The sequence below is a fragment of the Lates calcarifer genome, linkage group LG9, assembly GCF_001640805.2.
Source record: "Lates calcarifer isolate ASB-BC8 linkage group LG9, TLL_Latcal_v3, whole genome shotgun sequence".
In the NCBI taxonomy this organism is placed as follows: domain Eukaryota; kingdom Metazoa; phylum Chordata; class Actinopteri; family Centropomidae; genus Lates; species Lates calcarifer.
Window position 1 is genome coordinate 5,924,813 of NC_066841.1, and position 16,968 is coordinate 5,941,780.

A 16,968-nucleotide genomic window follows, 5' to 3' on the forward strand; every position below is an offset into this window, starting at 1 on the left:
AATTCTGTCTTCATTTCCCAAAAGCATTTTCACACTGTCACTATCTCTCTTTTCATTGTAAGTCAGTATTATAAAATACCATCGGGAAACTCTGCCTAAAGCAAAAGTGAATTAGGTTAATTATTTCTTAATAAGCTTTAGAAAGATAATACAACAGGACTGCAGAGGCAAGACAGCATTTTTCAATTTAATGCTTCAGCTATAAAAACGGAATATGATTGGGAGTATGAGACAGACAAGAAGGGGACAGACTAAAGATGGGGAGGGTGAGGAAGGAAAGACAGTTTAAAACTGCTGCATGTTAGACAACAGAAAACCCATACAGAGATACACACCTAAGGCCAACAAATCCAATTTGTATTTCAAATCTTATCTAAAATGCTTAATGTCCACATTGCAATTTACAGAATGACCACACTGACTTTGTGTGATTACACAGAGTAAACATCTGCTTGTATTATGACACTGGTTGTCACAGAGACATCTCAGGTGTGAAAACACTAAGTAAGGGCACATTTTCTATCCAGTAACACCCTGTTGGTATGGCCTTTTTTTTTTTTTTTCTGGCACCATTTTGTATTATCTAGCAGAGATCGATGTCAACAACAAGATAGGTAATCATTCTCTTGCTGGTTGAATTTTCAGAAATTATTAAATGTTAAAGTATGATCTGAAACAAACCATATTTTATTTTATTTTGCTGCTCAGATGTTATAAAAAAGTAGCTAGGCCAAACAGTAAAAGATACATCAGAGATACAGAAGCAAATTATGGGTGGGGGGGAATGGACACACTCAGAGAATGAAAATGAGGAGTGTGTAAAAGTGAAGAAAGGGGGACTAAACAAAGAGAAAGAAGACAGACAGATAGCAGAGGGAGAAAGAGAAATGAGAAATTCTAAGCATGGAGATTCAGGCAGACTCAGTAGACTGTAGTATTGCTTTGATGATTTCATCTTTCTCTCTGATTAGCACACAATAACTTTCCCCTCCAGAGATGCTGAAAGAAATCTGAAAATATTTATTCTCTCTTCTGAGTTTTCTGATACAGTTAATCTCACTCTCTCACACACCCAAAGACAAATGTGTGCACATACACACACCTGTTTGTTGAGAGAAGAAATCTGCTATATGCCTCTAAACATATGCATGAATTATTTATTATTCTACCCCTTGTTAACAAGGCACAATAGGAGTAGTTTGGGCTGTGGGTTTTATAGGTTAGCTGCTTCGTGAATGAATCTCTTGTGCAGAGTGTTCCTGTTAACAACACTCATGTCTTTGAACAGATTCCTCTAAACAAGTAACAAATGTCAGCTGTCTCTTATAGGCTCTACAAATGTGTTACACACTCACAGCAGTAAAAGGATTCACATTAGGTGTGTTATGGCAGATAATTTCATGGTGGATGGATGCAAACTAAAATAACTCAAGCTCAATATAGCAAGCTCACGTCAGAACTAGAAAGCATTGAAAGAGCATATAGTACCTTTGCCATGGCTGCACAATCCTCTAAATGTGTTATTATGTGTAATAATAGGAAACCTTTAGGTTTTATTTAGCATCTGGATGCACATTTGATTTAAAATACACAATATGACAGGGAATAAATTTGATTTTTGGCAAATGTCCAAACAGTGAGAGTGTGTACAATGAGTTCATATGTGGATGTGTCATCACAATAATTCAAGAACAATGGCAATGCATGTATGTACCATATTTGGTGAAGACCAAATGGTATTTGTGGAAGGAGCAGTGGTGTTTTTGAATTTCTACAAAACAAAATTAAACAAGTGTTTCTATTCCCCATCAGCTGAAATAACTAATGCAATCCCAGGTCTGAGTGCTTCTCCTCCTGTACCTCCACCATGCTTAATAGTCAGATGCAGATACTCATTCTGACACTGAATCAAAGACCAGTTTCACACCTTTGATTAGAGACAAAGACTTTGGGGTAACAGAGAAAAGGCTCAAAATTCAGACTGACAGTTTAACTTGCAATGTATTATTGAGCACGCTCCATCATAATAATCCCCTGGTCTCTGAATTTATTATGCATGCTAGAAGACTGTAGACTATTTACATCAAACACTTATGATTAATTTCTTACTTAAGATCCCTCTATCATATTACAATTACATGATACAGGAAGTGCAACTGTTTCGTCAGTGCTCAGAGCTGACTACTTTTTGATTTTGTTCACTTTTAACTATTTGGATTATTAAATTCAGTAAGAGCTGACATAATCCCCAATGAGTGAAACCAGTTCCAGGCTAACAGAATATTTTTCATATTCAAATCAAAGACAAAAAAGTGACTCAGTGTTTTGCAGTTCCTGAAGGCTTGAGTCAATCAAAGCTATAAAGATTTCACAGCAGTGCAGTATTTGATTGGATTCTGTGTGATTTGCCCACCCAAACACTTGAAAGCTAATGATGTAAATTTAGGCAGATGACATGAACAGGTATGCTAACTAAACAAAACAACAAAAAAACAAAAACAAAACAAAACAAAACAAACAAACAAACAAAAAACACCATGAGGATGAAAGCCGTGCCTGCTAAGTGAAGGGAAGTGAAGGGAATGATGGAGGAAGGAAAAGGCAGCGTACACAAACGCACATCCTCACACACGCATCATTAGATGTACAGCTCAAAATGTGCCAAAAACAACCTGGTTCAAACTGTAAAATAGATAATTAGATGTGTTAAGGGTGTGTTTTGCATTTTTGTCTATGGTGCTGTCTGTATGAGTGTGTGCATGCCGACTGTTTGAAGCGAAGCCTGCACAAATAACCAGCAAGCTCAAGCTTTCATTGGCGCACACATGCACTACACATACACACACACACGCACACACACACACACACACACACACACACACACACACACAAAACACCGATAGAGCCCACATTCTTGTCCAGCCAAGACCAACATCTCTGTGTTTTTTCACAATAAGAACAGCTCATTCGACACAGGAGCTATGTTTGTTCGAGACTCCTTTCATCCACCCACCGCAACATGTGTGTGTCTGTATGTGTGCATGAGCATGCGTGTGTCAGTGTGTTTGTGTGTTTGAACATCCAGAAGGCGGTGTTTGTTTATGCTGAACACAACTGGAGTTCCAACATCCCATATCCCTTTCTTTAAAGTTCTTTTATATCCTGTATCTCAGTTCTACCTCTTTTTAATGAACCGTTTCTGCTGGATATATTTCTATAGATCTAGTCCAAAAAGGAGTTGTTGCATCCAAATTTTGTTGTTAGCCCCAGCACTTTTTTAGCTGTTGAATTTACCACACTCTTGCCTTCTGTTGCAACTTTTTCCCCTTATCTCCATATGACTTTTCCTGTTCTTGCCGCTGCTGCTGCTTTCTCCCTGTCTTTTCCCAAGCTGTTGTGTTCTGTGAGTATATCTGTCCTTTGGGACTATCCCATTTAGCCACAGTCCAGGCTCACAGCTGCCTGGTCCCTGGAGAGTGGACCAACAAGCTGGTGTAATTGAGACATCTCCAAGAGGACAGCAGTGCTGCAGTTATGTCTTAATACTTGGGTTCTTCGAAAACACAATAACCCTTTATTTATCAGAGACAAATGCAATATAAACTGTACTGGACTCCTGCCACTGCTGCTCTTGCAGTGAAAGCACTGCTCCTGCTTAAGCTTTCTGCTGCTTGTATTAGTATTTCTACAACTATTACTATACCAGCTTTGGTTGTTACAAATAGAGCTGCCACTGTAACTACAGCTACTACTAGCACTATTCTCATACATCCATTTTTTTTTTTTTTTTAACAACTGTACTGTACAAATTTTACAACTGACACCCCTCAAGCTGCTTCTCCTACATCTCCTCCTGCTAATAGTACAACTACTACTATAGTTTAAAAACTGACCATTTGACAGTTGTTCAAACAAGTGCCCAAAAGTGAGACACAGAGCAGCAGAGTCCACATTAAGAATGTATTTAAGTAGTTTAAGGTGAGCGGCGTGGATGGATCAGTGAACAATGACAACACAGTTAAAAATCTGTTGCAGAGGGGTGACCCAATAGCCGAATGGTTAGGGTGCGTAACTCATAGGCCTTAGTGTTCTGAGCAGCGAGTTACCTGGTTTGACTCCCGAGCCAGCCGCACCTTTGCTGTGTGTCACTCCCCTATAGTCTCTTCCTGTTTCCTGTCTCTCTTTACTGTACTATCAAATAAAGGCAAAAAAACCCAAAATAACTTTTAAAAATTGTTGTAGAGTTATTATGAAGTTAATACAGGTGTTTATTACATAGTGTTCAGTCCCCTTTGTTTCACATCCATCCGTCTATTATCTATACTGCTTATCCTTAATTGCCAGTCCATCACAGGGCCCCCTTGAAACACACTGAACTGGTTAGTCTTTTCATTGCTTCAGTCACACAATAAGCATCAATTCCAAGGGTTTATCTTTCATGACATATACTCAAAACTGCATCCAGCAGGTATTTTGCTGACAGTATGTAGCTGATAAAGATTAACTTGAACAGAAACAGACATTGGATACACTAGCATGCTTAAGGCCACTTTGACTCAACATATTTTCATTGACAGCTGTTTCTTTGACTGAAAAATGCCATTGATGATGTGTTTCTTTGTCTCTATAGAAGCAATACGAAGCAGGACACGTTCCTTGAGCACATCTTCAAGGGCTAGCAGTCTTCCTCAGTTTAATAAGTCAGTGAGTGAGTGGAAAACAATCTCCTTCGGAAGTGCAGATTAGTTTGCTGCATCAAATAGAAATGGCCCGAATAGACTAAATGGAGAAGTCACTTTTATCCTGAAGCGTGAAATTATGTTAGGGCCTAGTCCATTACACACTCACATATAAGGATATAGGTAGAGAAAATATAGCAAGCATGCATAGTGTGAGGGGGATGCATGAATACGCATATGCATGTTGGATTCTACATGCACAGTACACCCTTGACTTGCATTCACTTTGTTCTGTTTTCTTACATATATCAATATATTAATTTCCTTTCCCCATTTGATTTTCTCTCACTTGGTTTTTATAGACACAAAAATACACACACTGTGTCTCTTTGTCACACTCTGTCCGCACACACAACTCCACACACATCACAGTTTATTAAACTCCTTATATCTGAGCAGTCTTGCAGATGAGAGCCAAGGGATGCTTACTAATTTGCTCACTTCTCTATTTCAGAGCTTTACAGCAGCAATAGAAAGCTAGAGAATACAGAGGGAGTATTTTGTATCATTTTAATAAATATGCACAAAAAAAACATATATGTATTTGCAATACATTCTCATAAGATTTTGTATATCCTTAAAAAAGAAAACCCTCTGCAAAAACATCTATGCAATATTTTATGTAAAACTGGCCAATGGTTGCATTGGACCCAGTTTTTCACCCAGTTTTCACTTTACTTTCCATAATACTGATTGACTTTAATGCCTCAACAGTGAGCTATTCTTAACCTGAGTGGCAGCTTTCCAGTAGTGCCCTATACTCTAGGTGAAATGGTGTTTCCCAAGAGTCACAATAAAAACAAATATGTATGTTTTTATCAGCATCATCAATAACTATGAATATGAGTTATGTCAACTTTTAAGCTGCTGAAATACTTAATTTTAACTACACGTTTGCATCATGGCTAACGCAAGTGTCTTGAATTCTTTGGGAGAAGTTTTGGACTGCCACAACAATGGCGGAAAGTTTTGTAAGGAACTCACAAGGCTTGTCTGCTTGACATCTTTGCTGTCACTGCTGCCATTTTGTCATCAACAATACTGTAACCATCCCTGGGTGTCGCAAAGTATATCAGGGACCATAGTGACTTATGCACCATCTTTCTGGATTATGCACAAGAGCCACAATGATAATAGCTCTATTCAAGTCAGTGTATTACTATTATCTATGTACTATTTTACACCATATACCAGAGCATCAGTTTTTTAGATAGCGGCACCTTTAGACAGCTTCTCAAAGAAGATATTACAGAAGCCACAGCAATCACCAAGTACATGAGAAGCAGGTCTTTATCTACCAACAGAAACATACATTTGAGGGAACAGGTGATGGAACATGATAAGAAAATGGGGGTCCTGTTTGCTTATCGTGCTCTGCATTACTCTCTTCTCTAGGATTTGTTGAAGTGTGTGCATGCACCCGTGTGACAATATGCGTGACTGTTTTTAAAATTCAGAAAGCTGAGGAAAGTCTTTGTAACACTGAGCAGTTCTCTCCGTCTATGCTTTTGACAAGATGTTTTTGTAGAGTTTTGGTTTTAGGTTTGGGATGCATTAAACTGAATGAATGTGACAGGGCTGGTTGTAAGGGTCAGCAGGAGTGGACAATTTTACTTCTACCAAACATTTGACATTTGAATCACAAACACACACACACACACACACACACACACAGACATGGAAATGGCCGATGAGCATGTTTTCATGGATATCTGACCATTTCTCAGTTGCTTGACGTCAATGGAGCAAACTGCTCAACCTCACAGCTGAACACTGAGCCAGGAGGAATACTTTCTGGTCAAAGGCTCTCCTCTCTCTCTCTCTCTCTCTCTCATTCTCTCTCTGCCCCTGTCTGTCTTGTCTCACACGCACGCACAAACACACACATGTTCGTAAAAGGGCCAAGACAGCCCAGAAATTTCTATTTTACTGGACATTAATCAGGAGGGAACAGGCCTTTACCTTTTTGGCACAGATGCAAAACACACAGTGACAACCACAGATGCGTGCACACACACACACAGCAACTCACACATACCCGCTCACATTTTGGCACAAACAAAGATGCGCATGCACACTGGCAAAGATAGAGTGACAAATTAATATGGAGCGCACAAAAAGGCACCCACAAGCAGCAACACCTACATACATAACCCACAAACACACACACATACACAAACACAATGCACAGACATTTGTGTTTTCCTGCATGTCAACTGTAGGAAAGTGGAGCGAACAGAGGAGACAAGATAATAATACAGTCAGTTTGCTTATTCCACATCCTCTGAATGGGTAATTAGAGTGAGAAAGTGAGAGAGACACAAGAGAAGGGAAGTGGAGAGGGAGAAAGAGAGAAAACACAATGAACCCTGGCTAACTCCAATTTGCAGACGATCCTTTTTTATTATGAGAAAGAGGTGGATGAAAATGCACCTTTTGAATCAAGGATGATATTGACCCCAGAGCCATTTCAAACCTGTTAATGCAATGATCAGTAATATATGAAAATCTAGTTGGGTGTTCAGAAAGGACAGGAAGAAAAAGACAGAGGAGAGCAAGACTATAGAGAAGAGAGGAGAGGAAAGGAGAGGTGCAGGAGGAAAATAAGAAAGGGTTGATGGTGACAGGACAAAACAATTCTAAAGGAAGTAAGAACAGACAAAAAAAGGGAAGATATAGATGTATATTCTGAAGATTGACATAAAAAGTTAGAGAAGGTGTAGGATCAGTAAAAGGCAGCAAAGAACAAGAAGGTTTAGGACAGCAACAGCACACTCATTCTACACTGCCAATTACCAGATATACGTCCATGGTTTTGTTTCATGCAGAGCATCTGGGTGGAACGGAGCTGGAGCATTGAAAATTTAATTGGAGCGAGGAGGCAGCATTTTGGAGGACGAGCCGTGATGCTCCAGTCACTCAAGTTCATCCCCTCAAGTTTGCTCCAATTGGCTTTAAAGCCACCAAAATCAAAACCAGGGGCCCTTATGTTTTTTGACACAGACATGATCACTTCCAAGAATGTTCCAGGTTGACCATGTCTCAACTCAGTCTTGCCACCTCAAAGAGGCAACTCAAGGCTGATTTGCTAGCTTTAATTGCATTTTCTATAGAGAATGAACTTCATCTTGTTTAAGAACAGACAAGCTAATGTGTATCCTACCATCTGTTGTCCATATTTTACTTTCAACAGCAATATTACAGCACTATCTTATTATTTCAGGTTAGCTAATGGTTGTACAGCTACCAATTCTGCAAAAAATATCTCCAACCATTAGCTGTGATATGTTAGTCCTCACTACTCTGTTTCAATAAGAAAACATATGATGCATGTCTGTTTTACCATTTTTAATTGATTCACATGCCAATTAACTTGCACTCTGTCTCGTCTTCTTTTGGTTTCACCAATAAAGCCATCATACTGTAGCTGCACAGTCATGTTTTGTTTAAATAACAGAGGTCATATTTTTCTAGCAGAGAAAGTGCAGCAGCTTTCTAACTCTTTCTCATCACTGCATGCAAAATTTCATTTTTTTTTGCTAAATCCTCACAAAGACCCTGACTCCTGCTTCCTGCCCGCACTATTTCCTGTGTTAGGCTCCTGGTCCTTAAACTAAGCTTCCCTGTCTCTACCTGGTCTTTATTGAACTTAGTCTCCCTCCTCTACAGCTTCTTCCCGGGAAGACTGAGCCAATTTGATCTACAGGCCTTTGTTATTAAATTCAGCTTTGGACAGTTTTGTGTTAACAGCGTTCTCTTCTATTTCTAATCTGTATATGTTTTCACACTATAGCTTGGACTATCTCTGTAGTCTGGAGCTTACTAACTCTGAATGATACATTTGCAAATTAAACAACGTGATGCCTTAAGTGTAAAGCAACCATAAGATAACACAGATTGATTGGTATTAGGACAGTCTGTGTTTATCAATACTGTAGATAAAGATTACAGTCATACATGACCTCTGTAAGGACAGTGGGAAGCGGGAGCTCACTAGAGTGTAACATGGTTGTATGAGACTTTGAGCATAAGCTTATATACACCAAACTATAGAGAGAAAGATGACAAGGGAAGGAGAAAGTAATGGGTGATATGGGATAGACTAGGGGGCGGTATAAGAGGATTAGTGGATGAGAAAGAAGGAAAGAAAGAGAGTGAGATAGAAACCACAGGATCGGCCCGAATTTTAAGATATGAGGAAAAAAAAAATTGTAGAAGTTGGGGGGGGGGTATATATACACTGTGAGAGTGATGGGTGAGTGTGTATGTGGAGGCCTACATGAAAGACCAGAATACTGGACTCCGGTCTTGAGAAAAGACAACCTTTGCTAAGCTGCAGAGCCTCTGAAATTATGCTTTCCTACTTTAGTGTGCGTGAGTGTATGTGAGAGAGAGCGAGAGAGAGAGAGAGAGAGAGAGAGAGAGAGAGAGGAAGAGAGCTGTAACTTCATACATGCATTTACTATACAAATTCTGAATGGACAAAACACCTAATACTAAATAAAATACTAAATACTAAATAAAAAGAGCTAAATTCTGAGTATTTTCCTGAGGCCTTAGCGATTTTTGGCCAAACAGAAGCACTGAGAAAGAACGAAAGGGAAAACAATCTATCTTGCCAGATTACTCCTGATACCCAACGGATACAAAGAAGCCAAAGCACACAGTGACTCTTTTTTTTAATATGTTTGAGTTTCCCCCATGGCTTCCCATTGACTTCTTAAACTGGGCCCATTTTCCCATTTGTTATGGTTGTCTGCTACAATAAAGTGATGGGAGTTGCTGTTGTCCCGCAAATAGAGCAAAAAATGGAGAGGGGGAGAAATTGGCGATATGGAGCGGAACAAAAGAGGAGAAAATGTTATGGAGGGAGAAAGAGAGATAGGACAGAGGATGTACACAAACTGATGCTGAGGATGAATATTAGATGTTTACCACAACACCTAAGATGCAGAGAGTAAAAAAGTGAGAAAAAAAAGCCTTCGTTCAAAACTGGAAAACCAAGATGTACATTTGTCAGGTTATACTTAGCAATAAAATTCTCACCAAGTCATATAGAGCAACAGTGCTTATTCTTTTTTTGACCTTATGCTTTATTGATTCCTGCAGGGAAGTCCTGTTTTTGCTTGAGAAGTCAGAGGTCAGCTATAGTACAGTTTCTCTGGAGCGGTAGAAAGTCACAGTCTTGCTCAAGAACCCTTGGTGGACCTGAGCCAAATCCTCTCTACTCATGTCTTTGTGTGAAATAAGCTTAAATCTGAAACTCATATTTCTGATACAGTCTTTATATTTTCCATTCTGGAGATCAATGTTTAGGTGCCTTTTTTCAAATTATAAAATTATAAAAATTATTTCTGCTTCCTTTGGAAACACTTACGTGGCATTATCTCTTTGTATTTGCCATGCTTCCACATCATTCCTTCCAAACATGCATCTGAATTTTTAAAATTCTTGTTTCACAAAGTTCCAGCGGACTGAGGCAGCTTCTCACACTGACAGAAACAAGACCCGAGAGACCGGCTGACGTTGACAAACTGTTGAATTCAATTCTACAGCCGTGTAAATCCTCCATGCAGGTATTTTCTATTTATTATGATTGACCGAGTTCTGGGACAAGCAAGCAAGAGTAATTAAAATGGAAGCTGAGTAGTTCCAGCAGTGGCCTTACACGTGGGGCCAAATACTTCCCGGTTTAAACACGAGGTCCCAGAGGAAATGGAGCTCTACATGTTCACCCTCCTCCATAGCGATCTGTCTGCAAGGAGACAAGACAATTCCATTACCCAGCAATGTAGCACGGGTCCCCTGAGTGTGTGTATGTGTGTGTGCGTGTGTGTGTGTGAGTCTGTGAGTTTATGTGTGAGAGGATACACACAAAAACAAGCTGCCCAGAGAAAGGAAATAGATATCAATTGGTGTTTGTGTGTGGAAATAAGTTGCCTGAGGGATAGAGATGCACATCAATCTAACAAGAGAACTCACTCCTCCTTCAACTCATCCTCAGTGAGGCTGAAGGCGACCAATCTGTGTGTGTGTGTGTGTGTGTGTGTGTGTGTGTGTGGTCCTCCATAGGCTACATTTGGATCTAAACATTTCATTTAACCAACCAATTTAGGAATGGAATATCTGAATGTGAACTTCATTAGCGTATATGTGATTGAATTTTCGTTGAATTTATATTCTTGGGTTAAGACAAAGGGTGAGGGCTACATGTACATTAGTTATATTTAGCATTAGAGGAAATCTGAAGATATGCCATTGCTATGTCAACAGATATCTAAAAGCTACATATCCTATCACCTGTGTGCCTGTGTTTGCATCTTTCAACTGGAACATTTTGCGTATAATAAGAAGTGTGAAATCCCAAATATTGGTGATGTATCTTTAACAGTGTGACACCAGAGGAACTGGACAACCAGACACTTGTCCTTCCTTATTTATCAGACTGGGAGAGAAATAGCAAGAATTGAGGATGTTTAAAAGAGAGAGAGAGAACAGATCTTATTCGCCTTCCCTTTTTCTAAGCTTTTTTCAGTAAGAACCACATGCATACAAACACACACATGTACACACACCTTAACCCAAGCCAAATGGACTCGACCTCATAACCCAACCCACACCCACAACACTGGTGGTTAAGACTTCTGTTATCATTTGTAGCATTATGAAAAAAGTCTACACCGCAAGTGCGTTTACATAATGGCACCGCTCTGATCTGAGAGCTGCAGCAGCTCAGACTGCATTTGTTTACAAGAATGACTCAATGCCAAAGCGAGAACCCCCTTTCTTGTCTGATGATTTATGGTATAAATTCATTACTACAAAGATGCCACTCTTGTTCCCAATACAAATGTTTTTCTTCAATACAGATGTTTAAAATGTTGTCATTACAGTAATGGGAGTGCTTTGTCTGGAGTACCCTGATTGTCCCATGAATTATCTGTCAAGAATTTTGGTGGGGGGGGCGGGTGGGGGGGGGGGCGGGGGGGGGGGGTGGGGGGTGGGGCGAGATGTCTGGGGGGGCCACGCTCACCATCATGCAGGAGGATGGTTAAAAATGGTTAACCTTTCATTTTAACCACTGATCACTGTCACTGTCAAGATTCATGAGTTGTGCTACCTTTTAAAGGAATATAAGAGTAAGTCTGTGGCGTGAAAGGGTACTGTAAATTTATTGTTCAGTCAAAAACATCAATGTAGGCTTTTCAGCTGTCATAAAGTTTTCACTACACATATCTATGCTTACATACTGTATGCAGTACACGTATACATGTCTATACATGTATCATGTACAACACATTAACACATGGATATGCATATATGCATGTGCACAGTCTGTTTTATCTGACCTGTTATCTCTTGTTCTAATCCAGATTTTGTTTTATCTATGTCATTGTTTGACTGTCTTAAATTAACAAACCTAACCAAGGACAAAGGCTGCAAATTTGTTTCACATACACTATCTTTGCTGCATTTCATTTCTTTTTGTTTCACAGTAAACTTGAAACTTTGTGTAGTTGCACTGCTACTATTTATGCTACAACATAATCATAATTAAAACACTGTCACAGTGATGTTTCATCGTGTGCAGCACTTAGTTAATAAGTAAGAAATCACTTAAAATCTCACTGTAACTAACTTGTATGGAGTAACTTGTTTTACTGAATTTAAGTGTAAGTGTAACTAAAGCACAGCTGAACTTACAAATGGCAAACTTGAAGCTATTACATCAGCTAACGGCCTGGCTGCTTACTGGCAGACTATATGTCTTGCAGGCCAACAGTTTGACAGGTCACAAGGGTGACTGGCCAGATATATATGACCCACTGCAGTTGATGTTGTGTTAGCTGGGAGGCTGAATAACTGGATGGGTGCAGCCCATGTTGTGATGCTATAAATTGTTTAGCTGACGGCCAGTGAAGACAGCAATAGATAGAAGAATGGACAAAACCAGAAAAGGGCAGGACAGCAATAACTTCCCCGCTGTGACAGCAAAGGAAAAGGATGTTGTATTTCACCATCAGGGCTTCAGAGTTTTATGACCTCCTGCTTATTAAATTATAATGAACTCTTACTGTCCATACTCTTTCATTTTTCTTCATCTGTCTGTCACTTTGTATCTCTCTACTACTGTACATCACTTCTCTCTCTGAAGATAGTGTCTAAAGATGTCATCAAGTAGTCTCGTGCTGGAGTGTGCTAGCATGTGTATGTATATCTGGAGGAGATAGACACCTTTTTTAAACCCCGTGGGATGATAACATCCTGCCATGTGTGTATCAGTTTAACACGTGCACACACTCTGCATGCGCAGACACAAATTAACATGCATGCCAGCACACAATTTTATACATATTTTTGTGGGGGCTTTTTTAAAGTAATTGCAGTGTTGAATATATCCAAGGTGACAGACAGAGTGTAAACATCCTACAGCTATATACAGTGGTGAAATAATGCAGAAGAAGAGAAGCAGACGTCATAGGCACACTATGTTTTCACAAGAAAATACAAGTCAACACACACAACTGTGGTCTCCTCGTGCTGACATTATGTTGACACACTCCTGGAAAAAGATCACAAACTCTTCATAAATTTGGTGTGAAGGTGCGGCAGGCACAGATACACACAGACGGGTTCGGGGTCGTGGTGTGACGTCCTCTGTTCTTAATGCAAACCAGTGTAAACACACAGTGAACAGATGCCGCCACAAACGACACGCCAAAACACAGAGACAGAGAGAGAGAGCTGGAGGGGGAGAGGGTGTATGGAGGATGTTGAGAATATTGAGAGAGTGATTCAGAACAGCCTGGGAAGAGAAGAAAGGATGGAAGGTGAAAGGGGCCAGAGAAGAAAATGTATAGGAAGGTATATAAATGTATATAGTGCAGAAAAAGATAATCATAAAGTTTGAGGAAAAAAAGGCAAAAATTGAAGGATTTTTTTTTTTTTTTTTTTTTTTTAAAAGCATAGACAGATGGCTGTGTGCTATTCTCCTGATAACACTTCTGTGTAAAACATAACAAGCCCCCGGTGGAAGTCATAAACACTGCATAAAATCAAACTATCATCATGATGGTAATCACAACAAGTGTAGCCTGTCATGATGTCATTATCACTGTATCTGCACAACACTTTGAAGTTTTGTAGGTGACAGTTACCATAATGAAAAATGCAGATAAAAACAGACACTGAGAAGACAGAAGAGGAAAACACAGAAACAGCAGAGATCAGTATGGTAATGAAAATATATAAAAAGAAGTAGCAGATTGAAGAAAAAGGACAGTTATGGAAAGTGCGAGAGACAGAGTGTGAGATGACAATCTGAGTTTCTGTAGTGTGAAAGGCAGAATTAAAGTCGATGTTGCCCCAGTGTGTGCCTTGAACACGTCATAAAATCACCAACTGTTATCAAGGCAATTATATTCACTGCCAGGCTAGACCACTGGGGTATTGTTCTCACAAACTTGTAATTCACCCCTGATGAATAGTTACACAGTGCAACTCTGTTTCTCTCTCACTCACACACACTGTATGAGACCACCAAAGTGTCATTATGATGCAGAAAATTACCACCGGTAACAGAAACACATGAGTGCACACATACTAGCTTGCACATGCAGTATACATCTCTCTATCACAATCATTCTCTTTCAGACACACACACACACACACACACACACACACACACACACATATTCTAGTCTGTTTATGCATTGCATCATTCACCCTGCTGACATAATCTACCATAACATAAAACTCTCATTAATTCAGTATTATTTCAGCATTCAGTAATTCATCATTGCCGATATGATTAACCAAACTGTCACACTCCCGTACAGTCTCATACATCAAACATTTGCATGGAAATGTTACGTTTAACATCACCCTGGGAGAAAATCTTGATAGGTGGTGTGCTTGGCTTTCTATTGGTACTGTTGACAACGTGATGGAATCATATAGGTCTGGTTTCCAACTTAGCTAATGTGCTTTTTCCCTATATGGATTTGTTTTATTATCTACATTGAATTGGCTTAAATAGGATCATTTATTTATATGCTGTATACCAGATTCACAGTAAAGTAATTCACTGCCGTGACAGTTTGACTCAGCAGAGGCAAGGTAAAAGGACCAGTGTACCTTTCTTTCAATCTGCCTTTCTTTGATTTAGACCTGAGGTGGACTCTATAATACAACAGTGTCAGAAAGAAGAAAACTGGTATGGGCTCATATTTTTCATTGTCATACGAGTGATGAATCAAGGTTTTTCTTTTGCAGTGTATCAAAATTTGTCACTTTTGGCACCGTTTTGAAGTGGCCTGCCATGACCGATGCCAGAGAGATATCTAATTTCACCTGCTACAGTCAGCTAGCAGCTACTGTATGACTCCCGAGGGAACCTAATTTAAAATGTTTACTGTTCCTCGTACTACTAACAGACTCAAATAGAGGGTGATAGAAAGTGTCTCTTATATGTGAGGAAACAGTGGCAAGCACAGATAATGCACATCATTGGAGTTTTCTGCTGCTAGCAAGAAAACATTAAATTGCTGTTGACTGGGAAATGTTTTTTTCTCAAACTTGTCATTTATGGAACAGACAGGCAGCTATCAATCATGGAGCATTACTGTGGTGACAGATGTATTCAAATAGCTAAACTGAAGGGGTTGAGGTGCAAATTAGAAGAGACAGTTGTCATAATAAATCTGAGGTATTAGTGGATCTAATATAAATAAAACTGAAAACTCACTCATATTGGTTTTGCCTTACATAAAGCCAATGGTGCTTATGTAGTGAAATCCTTGAACACAATAATTATAACACTTTTTGTCAAGTATTATTTGATAACAGTATTAATATACAATGATATACATTTGCCTAATGTTACAACGAGCCATACAAACTGATAAAATCCAAGAGAAAACCTTCAAATAATGACCAAATAAGGATTTCATTCCCTCAGGACTCTTGTTAATTTTGTTTAAAATGTGCAGTTTTAAAAGTTAATTCATGTATGAATAAAGATTTTTCACTTGAGCTAAATACCACATTTAACAAAGGTGTTTTCATTCCAATTATCCTCAGGGGTACTTGTCATTTACAAGTCTATCTCATCTCAACACCATTATTATGCACTGGCCCAGTGTATAAAACCTTCACCATCAGAATAATGGATCTTAAAGGAGGGCAATGCCAACTCATAGGCCAGTATGACATGTCGTTAAATTGACACTCATTTAGCTTTTGTATGATTATTAAAATGCACAGCCTTAACAGCAAAATGGCCGAATGTCATTTTAACAACTAATCATTAGAGCTTGTCAGCCGGCAGCAGGTCCTAGTGCAAGGACTGTTACCATGACAATTCAAGTTTTACATTAGCATTTAAAATTTAAATGAAACAGCTCTTCAAATATTATAACTTACTATTAAAATTGTAATTTAGCTAAAGGGTTTTACTATGCAAGCAACAAAAATATGAAAAAGTCACTCATAAGGCTACTCCAATTAGTTTTTATCTACATTAAATGGCATTGTGGCAATTTGGTAGCCAGTTGGTTGCAGTTCAATCATTCAGCTATTATTCTGTGAAATTCAAGTGCATCAATATTACAATGTCGTTAACACAAAGTTGTAATGTCAGCACTTGACATTATGTGTAAATCTATTCAAACCTATTGTAGCTGTAATAGGGTGACTTTAATTTCTCAAACATTGTTCCTGTCTTGCTACTTTACCACACAGCAGATTTCAGTGGCATCAGCCTACACAAAGTGTAGCAGCATGTGGTCCTCTAAGTAAAGTCTGTTGCACAAAGTTGCATTTAACAAATTTTAAAACTGCTTCGTAATCTTCTAGAACCTGGTGATGTCATACTGTAGACGTAGGGTATAACATGTTTGTCCATAACCTCAGTAATATATCTACTACATTGCTCTTGTTGTAATTTGATGCTCTATTGCTAAGATGAGGATCCATGTATAATGCACAAATATGGTCACAAATAGTTGAATGGTTGAAAAAGTCACTTACAAGGCTACTCCAATTAGTTTTTATCTACAGTTAACAGCAGTGTGGGAATTTGGTAGCCAGTTGGTTCAATCATTCTGTGCAATTCAAGTGCATCAATATTACAGCGTCATTAACACAAAGTTGTAATGGCAGCATTTGACATTACATTATACCTGTGCCCAGAATAGAACAAAGTGTGCATGCCATTGTCAGCGTAGGC

The 16,968-nt window shown here is 39.0% G+C and overlaps 1 protein-coding gene across 5 annotated transcripts in view; it reads right to left on the minus strand.

Moving 5' to 3' along the window:
- Positions 1-16,968, minus strand: part of cntfr (ciliary neurotrophic factor receptor) — a 207,802-nt gene that overhangs the window by 70,062 nt on the left and 120,772 nt on the right. The gene's annotated exons all lie outside the window — the stretch shown is intronic.